At 40.1% G+C, this 18,162-nt stretch overlaps 1 long non-coding RNA gene across 1 annotated transcript; it reads left to right on the top strand.

Moving 5' to 3' along the window:
* Positions 1–2,179: 2,179 nt before the first annotated feature.
* Positions 2,180–7,246, top strand: LOC118288932. Its single transcript, XR_004785960.2, has 3 exons — positions 2,180–2,309; positions 2,393–2,507; positions 6,609–7,246. It is a non-coding gene; the product is annotated as an uncharacterized LOC118288932 (long non-coding RNA).
* Positions 7,247–18,162: the final 10,916 nt, after the last annotated feature.

Here is an 18,162-nt window from a genome sequence, read left to right as displayed (position 1 = left end):
AAATAATTATTTGTATTAGCAACACCATCCTGGGATGTGCTGTAAACAACTCTGTGCCTGGAAGTGTTAACCCATACAATTATGAAACATTCTGGGTTCAGCCTCACCTTGAGTTTAGGTCATTATTTTGATTTTGTAAATGTCCTTTAGAATGTTAGGTTTAGAACATAAATGTAACTGTTTTGTAAATAGTATGTATACATGCAAAATGCAATGTCATTTTGGTGTTTGAGCGAGAAAACATTTTCAGATTTTTTAAATTTTTAGAAATATGTGGTCACTGAATGCATATTACGTTAAATCAATCATAAGACGTTCCAAGGTTCAGTCCACATTCACTGCTGTTTGAAGCAATTTGAAAGATGAACTCAATAATGAGAAATGCATATGCATAATATATCAATTAACAATCCACATGCAAATATATGTATTACATGCATAAATCCATTTGAATAATATACTTAATATATAAGGCCAAATGATAAAGAGAAAGTCCAACTAGGATCTAGAAGGAATGAAAAAGAATCTCACGAGTTAAAAAAGATTGGAGGGCTGACATTCACACACTGCTCTCAGCTTTCTAACTGGCCACTTGGAGGCGCTCTGACATCACACATCTCTCTCGTCTTCACCCATGGATACTGCTGCCATTCATCTCAACCCCCCCCCACCCCCCCGCCCCACCCCACTCCTTCCTTGCATATTTGCCCTCTATCAATCTTTCTATGGTTAAGGTCTAACTATCCGTCAACCAATCAAACATGGCCCTGTAGCTAACCCCCTGCAGACAGTTTCTTCCAGCACCCACAACTAGAGATGATATATTCTCATCTCTGTGTTGCAATGTTGCAGCATCGACAGTAGTTTAATGTGAGACCAACACACATATGCACACAAAAACACTAAAGAAAGTAGAGAAAAAAACACAAAGATGTATATAATTTTCAGGTACTCTTATTTATTAATATTTCTAATTTATGCGACTTCACTATACATTTTAGAAGCACATATTATAGTTGTCGCTCCACTAAATGAATCTGACAGCCATAATTCATTATATTGCATAACTTTCATATGTGCTGCATGTGAATATTGATGTTACTAATGGGTAGGAGTCAAGCAAGTACTGCGAAACTGTACTCTAAAAGATTTTTTTCTTAAGATGAAGTCGTATTACTTTATAAAAAGTACAAATAATGTCTGTTAAAATGTACTTCTTTGTAAACATTAATGCTTTACAGTTTTAAAAATTATCATATTCTGATAAAAAGGATAAATTAAAAAAAAAATAATGAAAGGAACATCTTTAGGCTTCGAGGCCCGTACCAAGGCTTACACACTGTTCCAAGTTAGAACCGAAAGCAACCAATAAATTCCTGTCAGGCAGTTTGCAGCCTGAGCATACATCTGATAATTGGTAATTGATAATTGATAGTCCATGAACACTACAGAGGGTGACCATAAACTTTATGTAGCAATATTAAGCAACTTAAATCAAATACCCTGCCACTTATTATAGAATTAGCAGCAGAATAAAGCAGCAGAAAAGATGGAGGTGTATAAATAACAAACTCCACGCCGGCTGCAGCCGACAAAATCAGACAAAACGCAACAATGCTAGTCAACGCAGTCGTTTTTTAATGCTCTCCTGAGTTAAAACAATCAGTATCGGTTTGTTATACACACCTGTAAAAAACCTGTCTAAATGTCACTGTGAAAATCCTCCACAATCTGCTCTACGTCGAGCTTAAGAATCCCAATAGAAGCTTTTTATGTGTAGCCTGGCCCAGCATGTACCCGTTGGTCACACTCCACAGTGTGTCTGCAGGTATTCTCTTCTGCTGCTGTGTTTTTCTCAAAAAGTAAATTATAACTTCACCATGGGACTTTTTTTTGTTGCGTGATTGACTTTATATGCAACAAACTAAATAAAAGAACACAAAAAGTCTGTAATGGTACTAAATGTAACTCGAGCCCTGCTTATTTGTTAATGCTTTCTTTTCTCTCCGTCAAATGAATGCATAAAAAAGCATACAATATTTCTATCACGAACCATGGCCGTGACAATGGCAGCTGAGACGGCTTTCTCCTTTGTTCTGTTGACAAAGAAGAGCCTTTGAACTCAGTTTCCCATGACCCTTCACATTTTCACACCTATGTGCAAGATTTTGCCATGGACCCACTTTGAAATGCCACTGGTCGATCATGGCCTGCGGTTGATGACATCAACTTATCAATAAAATCAGCAGACTAATTGCAAACTGGTTTCTCTATACCATTCACATGCCTACTGGTAGAATGGGAAATATGTAGGTGCTTTAGTTTAAAACATTCAAAAATGAACATTAACAGAATGAAAAAATATCAGTTTTGACCTTATGATGCACTTTAGCCTCCAGTCTGCCCTCAGTCCAACATCATTGTGTAAAGAAGTAGCACAAACCATGGATGGTAAATGGCGGCACCGCCACCGCCAATTGTTTGCCAAGCGCGTACGGCAAAATACAGTAAGTTCCTGTCTTCCGGGTTACTTCCAGGAAAAAGGTAGATTTTGTGCAGGAGAGTTAGTTCCATCATGCCTCTGGGCTATGAGAATGGGCGGACTACGTTCTGGATCTTGCTCTGCGCATTCTTTAATGCTATGCTAGTGGACTCTACGGATGTTAAATAAGACTTCTATGGGATCATAAAGACAACACAGCTCAGGAAACTGGTGGTGTTCCTGCAGTCTCTGCAGTCACTGGCTGCCAACCAAGAAGGATAACTTTGGCTGCAGAGACCTATTGTTGTTGGAAAAAAGATGCGTCCATGTGTGAAAGTGATCCCAGCTGTGTAACTGAAACCAATGGATTTGTTTCACTTTTGTTTTACCTCTCAAAAAAAAAGGGATATCTATGTTTTAGTCAATTTGCAGGACAATTGGCCACATCTCTCTCTATTGTCATCTTATTGTTGCGATTCAGAAACTATAAACTTAACTTAATTAACTTCCCTGGCCTGCAAAACACACTAAATGGGAAATTAGCTGCTGCCTCACACATGTAAACAAACTCTTGTCTAATTGACCCCAGAACCATATGTGTTTCTGATACCTAAGCTTTTGAAACAATTCATGAATTGTGAAACTAATGTTTATTCAGAAATCTGTAGAGCTAAAACAGCTTGCCCTGATATACAATGTTTTGCATGGAAGTCATGGGATGTGTTGACACCAGAATCAGGTGGTCATAGAAGGGGAGGTTCTTCAATCTAAGAAGCAGCACAGGTGCTGTTGCAAGTCCAGAGCTGCTGCTTATGGTACAGAAGATTCTGCACAGTCTGAAGTTGAAATGCTGTTATACGACTGCAGAGGTCCATCTGCCCTTGCCTGCTTTCTGGCTCATGCAGCAAATATGGTCCATTGAAATAATTCCCAGAAGAAATTCACCAGTCTTTCTCTTTATTTCCATGACAAATGTTTCTGGAGGTTCTACAGCAGTGAATTGGTGCCAGAGCATAGAGGCAGCTAGGTTGTTATAAACCAAAGTTCTCCCCCTGTAGGACAATTGGGGCTGGACCCACTTCTACGAGACAATTGGGGAATATATTTTTGAATTAGCCAATCACAAAACATTTTCTGAAAGTCAAAATTTCCCAGGAAGCTGGGAAGCTCCACTCTCCCAGTATAAGACCACCACATTTTGACCATTTCAGATTTCAGCTTGTTCATATGATGCTATAGTCTCTGTTCAAGAATCGGGATGTTATAAAAACTGTCACATCATCAGAAGATGCTGACAAACTAAGATAAATTCTATTCTCCTCCTATGACTATAAACCGATGTTGCGCTGTTTCAGTTCATTATTAAGTTTGTGAAACAGATCTATGCAAACAGAACCACAGATTTTATGCATTTAGGGGAACTGTTAGGCCAGTTCTCTTTCCAATTGTTTTGTTCGGGATGAAGGGGGGTACAAATGACACAGTGATCCATGTAGAAGGCACAAACAGCAGTGAGACAGTGACAAACAGATCATCCACAAACACACCTCTGTCACCTAACAGTTAAACCAAAAAGCCACAATGGCCTAATTCATTTGAGAACCACATGTAATATTCACACGTCATTCACTGCCAGCACAGGCCGAGGGGCAATTTAGGGTTTACTGTCTTGCCCAAAGACACATCAGCCTTTCCAAAAGGAGGAAGCGGGGATCCATCCATTGACATTCTGATTAGCGGACGACCCTCTATTGCCCCAGAGCCACAGCCGCCCTCAGAAAATTTCCAACATCTTTTGGAAGCCATGCCACAAAGGACTGAGGCTTTTTTTTTTGTATGGTGTTCCAAATGAAGAACTTGGTAAATGTATGTATGTTAAGTAAGTGTGTGTGTGTGTGTGTGTGTGTGTGTGTGTTTGTGTGTGTTAACTTGACCTGTGACCCCGTTAATCGACCAACATAGTGCCTCACACACTCCCACAGATGCACACACACAGTAGACGGAGAGTGTGTGAGAAGGATGGAGACAGTGGCGTCCTCCTGTCTATCACTCTTCATCACTCCCTTTCTCTGTAACACACACTCTGTCTTACTATTACTCTTCTCATTCGTGTGTGTGTGTGTGTGTGTGGTGGGGGTGGGGGGGTCGGGGGTTACCACTGAAATCCAATACTTAAATCAGAAAATGTCATTGCTTAGTTTATAACTGCTTCTGTAATTAAGGGTCCAAGCACCAAAATGTGGGAACTCGATTATTTATTTTTTTAATCATATGAAAAAGGGATTGCGGGGACAAAAATCATAAACAGAGTAGCCGGAATTTTTGAAGAAAGTAGTAACCCATTTTTGATAACGTTATATATACATTATATATTCAAACCATGCTACCTTGGTCTAGGTCTATTCTCACTGTGGGTGAGTTGGCCCCACCTGAGACCCCTCTAGCTATGAGAGAAGATGCATGGATGATCCTTGGAGCAAAGCCTAAGTCCTGAGCTTTATCTATCCCCAGACTTGAAGCCCAGTAAGAATACCAAATCTATCATTATCAGATCAACAGATGGCACATCTGCCGCCCAAGTGTCCTTGTTAAGGACATTAGCGCCTCTGCCCAACACCTGTTGTGTCATCATCCATCTGTCTTGACTAACAAACAAGTTGCTAAGGTTGGAGAAACTTAAAGAGGATCTTTATACCTTATGGAAAATGTTTTGAACACTGGTGCATGTCTTTTATCAATGAACGTTGAATTCACACTACATTACAAAAGCCTTCTCTTTGTTACAAACTGTGAGTCTGACAAAAACATCTATTAAAAAAAAAAGACATCCTAGCACCAAAAAACTCTCATAAGAGAAATCAATGACCTTAAGATCATATGCAGATGACACACAGTTTACCTTTATTTTCATCTGACAATCTCAGATTTGTTAACAAATTACAGAACTGTATTGATGATGTAAATTGATTGATGTCCAGAAAACTTTTACAACTGACTTAACTCAAGAGTGTGTCAGAGACAGAAAATCACCATCTCTGAAATACAGTGAACAAGTCAGAAAAGGTGGCCTCATTTTCAAAACTGATGTCAGCTTTCAAAAACACAATATCATTATCACCAGATCAGTTTGAAATATACCTGACCTTTCATTTCCTAACTGAGTCCTAGAAACTTAATTGGTTTCAAAACCTTTCTAACAGTCCATAATGCACTTGATAGTTTGACTCCTCTTTACATCTTTGACGTGCCCAATGATTGTAACTCGATCAGGCCTCTCAGGTCATCTTCTGTAGCTATACTCAGAATTAGATCCAAGTCTGCCTTTAGTAACTATGGTTCTGCTCTCTGGAACAAGTAATTTTTTTCCAAATTCAAAAGTAAACTCAAAAATGTCATATTTTTCCAGGTTTATGATTAATTGCTGTGTGTGTGCATGGTAACATTTGTTTCTTGTAATGGTTTTTTTCGTGGAATGTGAGGACATCGGCTATGGGTTTGTATTTGATTGTGTTACCTAACCCTAACCCTTTTTTTTTTATCTGTGTGGTATGTTTGATGTATGTTGGTTGTGTGGTGCATTGATTCAGTTGCTGCATTCAACTCATGCTCATATTCTATTTATGTGACATTTAATACCTATTTTCTCATGTTTATGCCTGTCTAATAATAAGGGTTAGAAATAATAAGATTAAAGCAGAGGAGATGAAGCGGTTGAGCTTGGAGGTATGATGAAAATGTTTAATGAGGAAGTAGATGTGCAAAGAAAGTAGATTAAAAATAAACAACTCAACCACATGGCACACTATAAACCATATACAGTAAATTTTCAGTGTTGTAGTTTTCACTTCTCAGCTCAGCTGTGTTAACTGAGCCATCATCAAAGTCCTGGCCTTTGAACGTTGTTGTTCATATTTCATTGAACTTTGTTGTTCCCATGTCGACCTTGTTCTACTGAATGAAATAATCTGCAACATGGTTCGGCAGAGAAGGACAGAAATGAAACAGATATCGAGGGTTATCACCAGATAACAGTAACCTCTTTAATATACATATTTTTTTTTACATCCCTTCCATTTCTTTACGCATAAATTGTATATGTATGTATCTGTTTGTCTCTTTTTCTCAGGTACTGAAGTGACAAAGTAAATCAATTTTCCCCTTACGGACGGCTGCTCTCTGTATCTCTGGCCTGGTCTCTGGAAGAGGAGAGGTGATACAACAATTCCACACTGTACACAGCAAGTCTGCAAGAAACTCACATTTGCAAACAGGGTGCTGACTCAGTTATTAGCACCAAAGGATCTCTGATCTCATTAATGAAAATGATGCCACTGAGTTCTCTGAGGAGAGTGGTGAGGCAGGTGAGATGTTAGATTGTATTATACTAATGGTTAACTAGAACACTTTAATTGGAATGTGAAAGTGCAACCAGTGAATTGTGTTGTTTTTTTTTGAAAGGTAAATGGACTGTATTATCTTGATCTTAACGACTGTCGTAGAATCTCCTCATTCAGTTTGAGACACTGTGCTTGGTGCACTGTGCGAGGTCCTCTTATCAAAAGCAGGTCAGGTCACTGTCTCTGGAACTCATAGTCTTAGAAAACATCCTGATTCTAAGGAGCCATTCCATCTGTTTAATGACGACATTATTCTGAGAGGTTAAATACACCACGCGGACCAGGATATGGAGGGTTTTTGGGACATCATGCAGTGACACTTTTTTGATCTTTGTACGAACCATAAATCCCCTCAATATTGAGCTCTCTGTAGTAAATACTTCTGCTTAAAACATCTACGGTCTCTGTCGTCCTGATTCATCTGATCCATCACAATGACCACTCAAAGCACTAGTACATGTCACATTCACACACACACACACACTCACACATGCACGGACACACACACACAAACACAGACAGACACACACGCACACACACACGTACACACGCACACACACACACACACACACACAGACAGACACACACACACACACACACACACACACACACACACATTAATAGAGTGCGTATTTTTCATGCCACTCACACTATGTTGGGTTCATTTTTTTGCCAAAGGACACTTAAGCAGAAGTGGACAGAAGAAGCAGGGGATTGAACCAACTATATTGATGACTGCATTTTTTTGTCAACAGTAATTAATTAATCATAAACATATAATATTTCATGTTTTACCTTGTCATGATGATTACAGTTTTTTCAAATTGCTAAAACACAATTTTGCAAACTAGGCTGGTTTTATCAAAATACTTAACACAATTCACAAAACCACACACCCAAACTGCAAAATACCTCATATATCCTGCAAAATGAAGCACTGCAACCAAAACTACATATAGCATTAAAATCAAACTTTGCACCAAATGGCACACACTTCATTCATATTACCAGATTTTTGTCTAACCAACTACACACTGTTGGGCATAATGAAAAGCACTCTCATCTTTAGTATGCTTTGCCATAATACTCAAATAGTTCAAATTGTAGAAAATTCTTCAGATGTTCACATGCACAGAAATATTTGCAGATACACACATATGCTGTCGAAACATTAATTGTTTTATTTTTCACCAAACAAGTCAGTGCAACATATGCACAGCAGATACATTTACATTGGACTGAACAAAAATTTGCTCACAAAAAAACAGCAAACTGAAAAAGAAAATTGCAGCAAAAATGTGCAGAAAAAATATATAGAAAAAAAAGAGGCAAGAAAAATAATTAGGCAGCATCTTGCCGCACAGCTGGGTCTGGCCACAACGCCTCCTCCACATCACAGGCAATATCTTCCCTTCCAGACATCGAGGGAAGAGGCGCCTTGAGTGCCTTATCCATCCCTGAATCGCACCCACATCAATCTCATCACATGCCTCTTCCATAGCCTGCACAAGAGGCATGCGCACAAAGGGCTGCCGGGCGTATACCTTCCACTGCCATGCCGAAAAGAACTCTTCTATGGGGTTCAGAAACGGTGAGTATGGTGGGAGGTATTGCACGAGAAGTGGTGGGTGGTCAGCAAACCAGTTTTGGACTGGGGCTGTACTACATACTACAACGTACCGGTTTCTTTGATGGTCTGCATCATTCATACGCTCTGGTGGTATGAGAATGTTGTGGAGTCGGTCCAGAAATGTGAGAATATGGGCTGTGTTGTATGGTCCAAGGTTGGCATGACGGTGGAGGAAACCATGCGTATTGGAGATGGCAGCGCACATTGCGATGTTCCCACCACGTTGGCCAGGAACATCTGTAATGGCTCTGTGGCCAATGACTTTTCTCCCCCTTCTTCTGGTCTTTGCTAGGTTGAACCCAGCCTCATCTATAAAGGTGAACTCATGTGGGATTGATGAGCATCCATTTCTAGTACTCTCTGAAAACAAAGAACAAAAATCAGTCAATATGGTGTTATCCAGTAAACTGGGAAACAGTGTTGCGTGTAGTGTACTGCGGTCAATATTGTACTTATATCCACATATGCTCGTCTGAGCTCTTTGTTTCTTTGAGAGTTTCTCTCAAACGGCACCTTATAAAGTTGTTTCATTCTGATTTCGTTTTTGTTTGAGAATGCGAGCCAATGTGGACAGACTGACTTGCTGAATGTTGTTGAATATGGTGTTGTCTTGGATGATGTGGCTTTGAATTTCTTGTAATCTGATTTCATTATTTTCCAAAACCAAGTTTACAATGGCAGCTTCCTGTCCCCGGTGAACATTTGGCCCCTTCCTCCACCATGGTTGTGTCTCTCAGTCCTTTAGAAAAACAAAAAAACAATGGCTTGGACAATGCAGCCTAAAGATATTTCCCCCACAGTAGAGTAAATTGTACAGGAAACTTGTACAGTTAGTGTATGACATCAGCCATTCATGAAGTAAACGGGTGTCACCCAACTGATACACTATGACATAGTGTGAAAGAAATTTTGGTTACATACCTGTAATCCAGTCTAAATGTCCGGATGACACAGGCGACAGTAAAACTGCTCAAATTGGGCTGCACTCTCTTTGTCAGCCCATGGTGATGACATGATCAACTAAGGTTGCTCTGATTTCATTTGAACGTTTTTGTTTTCTTTGGCCATGAACTCCTCTACCGGCTCTACCCCTACCTCTGACTCTTCCTCCCCCTCTCATTCTCCCCCTCCCTCTTCCTCAAGGTGCTCACCTGTGGTCTTTTCATAGTGCTTCCTGATGGAAGTGGAAACAGTTGACCATTGAGGTGTTTGGCCAGGTAGTGTTTTGAAATGGCAAACATGTGACTTTTTGTCAGATTGTTGTGTCTTATGCAGAGAACCGTGTTCAGTGCACTTAAAAAGTGCCATTTTGAATTGCAAAATGTGCGTTAAGCAGAAAATCTGTTTAGACTTTTGGCTACTTGAGAAGAGGTTTTGCTCTCTGTGTGTCAGTTTAAATAATTGTGCTATGCATGTCATTTTAGTGTGTTAGCAATTGGAAAAAAAAACTGTAAGTGACAGAGTTCACCAGTCATTATTTTAAATAACTTTCATAACATACACATCCTCATACTGGCTGTTACTTCATTTTTACCATTGAGTGAGGTTTCCAACTAATGATTAACATAATTTCATAATTTAGGACACAATTTAATGTCATCCCTTGCTTACTCGATGAACTTTTAATAATCTCAGTGATACAGAGAGCGAAAGATATGAGTCCGATGGACATAATGACAATGAATTACACGTATTAATGAAGTCTGAGATTATACACGTCCCAGCAGTGGACTGCAGTGATGGAACAAACACTGACTATCAAACATTATATTGTTGTATTGAGGGTGTCATTGTTGAACCCTACTTAGTTGAATCAAATTTTTGTTTAAAAATCTCTTTTTTAAAATCTCTAGTTTTTATGCATTACAAAGTATTTATTAATATACATTAATTATGTTGTGTAGATAAAACACTTAGAGACAGGTAAACTGTGTAAATGTTTTTATAATTATGTAAATATGTTTTTCCAAAGGAAAAAGTATGAAAAATAAAATAAAATGGTGCACTTTCTTATTTCTTCTTGAGTTGTTAAATGGGCTTAATGTTAATAAACGTAATATGGTTAAAGATTTTAATAATGTTATATGGTAAATGGAATGTATTTACAGTATATAGCACTTTTCTAGTCTTATCAAAGTGCTTTTACAGTACAAGTCACATTCACCCATTCACACACAGAGACACCATGGGGAGAGCTTTCAGAGGCAATTGACGATTAAGTGTGTTGCCCAAGGACACTGACTGGGGGAAGCAGGGATCAAACCACCGACCTTACGGTTTGTGGATGACTTCTAGACCTCCCGACCCACAGCCACCAATAATTGTTGCATTGCACCATTTGACACCCGTGATAACTTTGCTCCTGTCCAAGGCAACACTCCGGCATCACAAAATTGCCGTCCTTGTACTCTTTTCTTCATACATACTTGCAAATTTTCGCTCAGACCTGTCACATTGATAAATTGAATCATAAAAAAGGTCTCTGGGTGTGGCCAACTTTGATCTGTGGATCTCACACCTCAGTGCTCATGTTATCACTGCATCACTTGTACAGATCTTTAATTTACTCACAGTCCGCAAGCTGTCGGTTCTGTGGGATATTTCTTTACAATTTGCAACTTATTTGGTAGATATTACCAGCCACATCTTCACATCCGTTTTTTGAGCTAGTTTGGTTGTGCTAGTCTCTTGACCTGGTATGTGTGGTGGAAATCATGATTTCCTCAAAAAAAATTAAACAAATAATCATTCAAATATAACAAGTTTGCCTACAAGTCATATTTAATGGAATCAAAGTCAAGAGAACAACAGAGTCTGTTCGGGTGGTTCAGAGCTCCTTCACCATGGAATGGTTCAGAGGTCTGACCCAGATCAGACAGAAAAGACATCTTAAATAGCCAGGCCAAGGCGGCTGGGGTCAACAAGAATGTTGGCCCTATCATCTCTGGCCCAAATGTCTTATTACCCCTAATAAACCAGCTGTTCTGGAACCCCTTGTAAACCACACTTCCCTCATCTGCTTTTCTACTCCAGGCTCTGCTAATTATTACCTCTTGTAAACAGTATTTCCCACATACCAGAAACACAATTTAAACAAAGTATATGTTAATACATGATTATATGAGAAATTGACACCACAGTATTCTAGTGGCACCCTTGCATAGCTAATGACCAGCAGTCAGTTACTGTATGTATCCATTAGTTACTGAATTAGGAATATGGGTTGCTGAATCAGGAATATGGGTTGTAACACTCAATGAGTTAAGAGCTTAGGTTGGTGAGTGGGAAGCTTGTCTTGACGTGTATACGTTACAGCCAGCCTCTCATTTACCACCATTGGCCTACAGTTAATGACAGAAACTAGCTGTCAGCTCCAACCCGGACATTGGCTCCAAAATCCCAGAATCATGAGTGAACTCATGTAAGAGTCTCCCTGAAAAATGAAAATAAAGACCTTAAATCACAGTAGTCCATCTGATGGAACAGTAACTGCTGCTGATGACCTGGTTAGTGCACTCAATAAAGAGCACTCTGGGATTTGGATCTTTTTGCTTAAAACTGTTTCAAATCAAATTTTGGTTTGAAAATTGTTATGTTGGTTTCAAATCAACTCCCCAGATGGTTTAACAAGGTGTTCAGCGGATCCTGAAGGAATATTTATTTTACAACTCAGCAATTTAATGGGTTGCCAGTCCATCACATGGCTGGCATATAGAGACAAACAACCTTTCAAATGATTGTTGAATCTTAACTAATAACCTGTTGATACCTCACTAATATTTTCTAAAACTCTGATTATAGTAAGTGTCACCTGATTCTTTGACTGAAACAGAACTTGTTTCTCCTAAGAAAATAGAAAAAAAACTATCCACACAATCCACAACACTGTCTTCATTGGATTATCATGCTGCTGCTACTATCCTGGAACCACTGAACACTCAGTCAATTCAATTCACACTGGACAGCTATCACACCCACCCATGCCTGTAATTGCCACTGAGGACATGTCCTCATCAATTTACAATAGAGGGAAATGTAACCCATTAAAATATTCTATCCATTGATACTGGTTCAAGTTCATATACTTCTGTTCATTGTGCTAATCGTAGTGGTGTGAACACACACACACACGCACACGCACATGCACATGCACACACTCTGTCACTCACTCACTCCACCCAAAAAGTCTCAGTGAGGATTTTGCCATTATACCCACCACTGTAAGTTATGTGAAAAGGTTAGATGGTTATTTTGACTGGCATCATCCTCTATGTCTTCATTTATAAGACCTCTCTGTCTGTGCTCCAGTAATATTTGACATCCTCAGGTGAATCCAGAGCTCATAGACCATGACATCAGATAACAGGAAAAATTGGCTTATATATATATATATATATATAGCTGTATTGGTAGACATGCAGTGCATTATTTTTAGATAAAATCCAGCTGAGTCTACGTACTTTAAATATATTATATCATGGAAATGAAGTGGTATATTACTCAACACTAATATGAGTATTTGTTATTCCAAAAATCAATAGAGCAAAATTCTTGGAAAGCCTGAGTGAGCACTTTGATTAGGTCTGCAATGGTTTGAAGATTCAACCTATTGCTAAATATTAGATGTAGAATATGCATAATGATGGTTCATTAATATTTCCCTCAATTGGAGCCAATGGGTTTGGACCAAATGGCCAGGCCCAGGCCAGAAGCATGCCAAAGTATGTGGACATTATATTCCTGTATACAAATGTGACATAAACAAATTGAGCTATAGAGCGACACATGATTAGAGAGGGAACCAGGTATATAGAAATAGGGTGAGGGAGACAGACAAGTGGACAGACAGGCACTCATGAGGTTACTAAGTGTTTGAGTTCAATACTGACCCAATACACTGCTACCAGGCTGGCGTCACCAGCACTCTGTGTGTGTGTGCGCACGTGTGTTTGTGTGTGTCTGGCGTCACTCTGACAAGCCGCTTGCCCAAAACAGAAGGCGTGTGTGCGTGTGTGTGTTTTTGTGTGTGTGTGTGATTGATTTAGGTGGAGCCGTGGAGGTAGAGACGCAGAGTTGTTGCATTTTCTGCCAAACTGCAAAATCAATGCAAAGTGGATTTGAATGAATGGAGTACACACTGCTTTCATCCAACGTATTTGTGTGAGTGTGTGTGAGACTCAGCTGGTAACCCACGGCGACAGAGCGCTCTCGGCCATTATAGCTCCAGCGTCTCTGCGGCGACTATTAACGATAATGTTGTTGTTGCCGTGGCTACAAATACACATGTTCCACTCCATTTGCATTTGGAGAGAGAGGGAGAGCGCTATAGAGAAATATCAAAACTGGAAGATGAGAACAAGAGAAAGGAAGAAACACGGAAAGCAGCAATGAAAGAAAGATATTTATTTTACTCTCCTTTGTGTTTTCTCTTCTCAGCGCCCTCCATCTGTTTATTTGCTTTAATCCCTGTGATTCATTACACATCTACGCAATCCAGTAGAAAGAGCAGAAGGCTTTCAGTGTGTGACATCAGCATGATGCTGTTATATGGCCAGTCCAGTAATCACTCCTTAGTTGAAAAACATTATGAGTCAATTTAACACTTGTCATATTGATGCACTTATGCACTTAGCTGATATTTCCATGGGTGAACAGAACCAACCTTCATTAGCATGATAAGGCGCATCAACACAACATGAATCGGAAATTTGGAAAAGCTGTAGGAAAAGGCAAGTGATGGTATTTTTCATTATTTTACTTTGTTTCATCTCACCAAGTATCAGCAATCCTTTGTATTATGACTAAATAACTCTAACTTTCTACAATATCTGTATGTGGAAGCTGCGGTATGTAGTTTATTATATTCGGAAAGCAACATCTTGTGGGCTAATGCACATACATCTATGTATCTTTGGGCGGAGCATTTAGTGGTGTTATTGTCTTTCCGGTGTTTCCACCACAGGAACTTCCCGAGGAATCCAGAAACCCTTTCTCTAAAAAATAAAGGGATGCATTTAAACCAATATTACGTACACAACATTACATTCATTACATTCTAGTGAAAAAGTGGTGTTAGGAGATATGATGGCAGCAAAGTCTGCATGAGTGGTTGGATGGGGTTATTCCCATGTGTTATTGGAATGGTAATAAAGTATTCATTTATTAGTAAGTAATAGTGAAAAATATATCCATTAATCTTTTATTCAAAATTATTTATTAATCTATAAATAAATTGTTATATCCCTTGGCTAATCGGCATTGTTTTAAGATAAGATAACATTACTGTTCATTGGTCCCACTGTGAGGAAATTTGCCGTGTTACAGCAGCAAGGGCGATAGTCAAAATAAAAACAACAGTAAAAAGGTAATAAATAAGTAAACCCTAACCCTAACCCTGCAATATAAACACAAGGGAATATAGTAAATAGAAATAATATGTGCAATGTAAACAGAATTTACAGTGTGACAGGATTGCCGCCTGGGACCCAGACAGATTCTGGGGGCTCATTTAATCTGCTCTGCCAGACTCGGTCTGGATCCTTTCCATTTGGAAGTGGTTTCCCTCCGACAGAAATCTTGTTGGTCCCATCACAACCAATTATCTGATAAAGGGCAAAGGGTTTATACCACGATGTGGAGAGAAGCGACTTTCATAAACAACCGGGGCTGCCGCTGATGAATGAGCATTTGACTAAAAGTACCCGATATTTTCAAAGTTCTCCCACAAAAACGGCAACACTGGTTCACAGACATTGTTGGAATCATGACCAGAGACATTTCCTCTCTGCTCTAGTCTTTTGACTGCAAACATTGCTGTCCCACAATTTGGCACAAGGAGGAAAGACCTGCGATACTGCGATATCTCTCCTTCAGCCACCTTGGGTGTATCGGTCTGTCACTGAAGGAGCTGCCCAGTGCTGTGATGGTGTCCTGGTGGGGGTGCAGGGAGGGGTTACCTCATTATAATATGACAAGACCCAAAGTGTCATGAAATGGCTAAATAGAGAGTCCAAAAGGAAGAAGCTAAATGACTGAGCAAATCGAATGGGGCAGGTGGTGATTAGGAGGGTGACTGAAAGAAGAGATAGCAGGCAGGTGACTTTTGCTCTGACATCAAAGCACGTGGCTCTATCCAACACACCCAGCTTTACTCTTGAATTCGTACACGCAAAAACACAAATAATGTTAAGCAGTGCTATGGCTGCACAGAGAGCAGTGGGGTGATCACATTCGGTGTAATGCCCTTTTAAAAGGCAATAATAACCACAATAATCACTGTCCTCAACTATTTGTCTTGTTAGAAATCTTCTCCCTGTGCTTGTTTTCACACTTGAAGTTGCTGTTATGGATTTTTTTTTCTAAAGCTGTGTATGGTTTGTGAGCACTCACTGCTTCTACTACACTTAAAAAACAGTAATGTTGGCAATAATTACCTTCCTGCCTCTCTGTCTGTCTCCACACAGTCACAGGCCTCATTAACTACCTCCTTTACCTCTTCTGATGATGTGTTGATTCGATTTGGAAGATATAAAAGGACATATGTGAAGTTTTTAGTGGCGTTTAAAAAGCAGTTAAATCAACAATAATTACTTCTCTTCATCTTTGTCTCAATAAAATCTCAAAGGACTCTGTTTTGAAGATGTTTGCAAGCTGTAAAAAGGCTTTTCTGTACATTGAGAAAAACAGACACATGAACAGTTACTCCTTCTCTTCACCCTCTGTTTCTTTCTGGGCAACGGTTTTTCATTGCCTCTTACATGTGTTGACTGAGCTATATCTTGAGAATCATGAAGATTTAGATAAAAGATTTACGGTGCATTTTTTCTTGGTCGCACCCCAAGTGGACATACTGATCTCTAGCATTGCTATGAGGCTGTTATTCTGAGGATGGGCCCCACAGGCAGGTTGAGGGGGTGGAGAAAAGAAATGCATTCAAAAAGATTCTTTGGTTTTGGTGAATAATGTTGAAGGTAAAATTAAAGCTCCACAGGGCACCTTAAAGTTGTAAAATAGAGACATTATAGTGTAGGTAGAGCGCTGTCGGCTCTGTCATTCATACTCCACCATCAGTGATTCAACAGTATCAGGTGTTTATCTATTCATATTGGTGTCCAGAGGAGTACAGGACATACAGCTTTAGTCTAAATCTTTTCACATATCTCTTGTGGGATATGAGACTGACTAGAGTGTTGCTGATAGCTCCACCTCTTCTCTGTAAGCCGATCCCCATTGAAGCTGATGAGGCCCACCACTGTTGTGTCATCTGCAAACTGATGACGATGTGATTGAACCTAAATGATACAGTGGAGTCATATGTCAGTGGTGTAAACAGGACTGGACAGAGTACACAGCCCTGGGGAGTGCCACTGCTCTTTATTGAGATGTTGGAGGTGCAGCTTCAGACCTGGACTGACCTTTACCAGTGACAAAGTCCATGACCAAGAAGAAGGTCTTGAGGCTGAGCTGGCTCAGCTCCACAATCAGTTGTTGTGTTGAAGGCCGATGTGTTTAGATGTAATTGTCATCCTGACATAAGTGTTGTTTCTCTTCGCGTGGGACGGGTCTGGGAGGAGTGTAATGTTACCATCAGTGAAGCAGTTTGAGCAGTTAAACTGGAGGAAGGCATCGGCCCCAGGTTGCTCATGCCCTGTGCGGACCAGCTTTGTGAGTTGCTGAAGCGCTCTCTGAGGTGTGCCGTTTCAAAGCCTCTGCACACTGCAGGGCTTCAACATCATGTCTGATGATGACTCTACAGAGGTCTGCCTTGTCCTTCTACGTCCCCTGGTGAGCTCAGCTATGGGTTGGCTGTGGTTACCCTGGCAGCCACGCATCAGGGTGAATGAAGATGTCAACTACCCCCTTTACAGATTCCTCATACCTCTTTAATGAAGCCCTCCCTCCATTTCTGTTTCCCCAAAGATGTTGCTTTTGTCAGGTGCACCAAAGACAGAAGTGTAAATGGATACAGGATGTGGATTCAGGACCTCGTTTAGTGGTGTCAATAAAACTGCCTTCAACTCAATGCGAATACGATCAAGGATCTGGTGGCCGATTTAAAAAAAATAATAATTGTTTAGACCAGTAGACATCCAGGGAATGCACATGGATGTTGTTCAGATGTACCTTGGTGTTGATGCCAGCAACAATGTTAACTGGACAGACTGTCCTGTACAAACAAACAGACAGAATGGACTCTACCTGAACTCCTCAAACTGTTTTATGACTCTGTGGTTGCATTAGCAATCTTCTTTGCAGTGGTCTGCTGGGGCAGTGGCATCAAAGCAGCAGACAGGAAAATACCGGACACTCTAATACGGAGGTCTAACTCTGTCCTGGGCTGCTCTGTGGACTCATTAGAGGAGGTGGGAGGGAGAAAAATATGATGACTAAACTGTCCTGAGTGCTCCTAGCAGCACATTCTGTACCAGGCTGCTCCAGCAGCAGTGTGTGAAGGAACGGTACTGCTGGTCCTTTGTCCCTGCTGCTGTCACACTCCCACAATCTACTGTACATCACTGCTCCCATCAGACTTGAATAACCCACATAACCACAGACTGATCTGCTGAACTATCTGCTGAACTGTACAGCTCACATTCTCTTGTTACTCTTATGTCACTGTTGTCTCTCTTCTCCCATAGTCCATACTTTATTCT

This window comes from Scophthalmus maximus, chromosome 17 (assembly GCF_022379125.1).
Source record: "Scophthalmus maximus strain ysfricsl-2021 chromosome 17, ASM2237912v1, whole genome shotgun sequence".
Classification (NCBI taxonomy): Eukaryota; Metazoa; Chordata; class Actinopteri; order Pleuronectiformes; family Scophthalmidae; genus Scophthalmus; species Scophthalmus maximus.
This window is presented reverse-complemented; position numbering and strand designations above follow the sequence as displayed.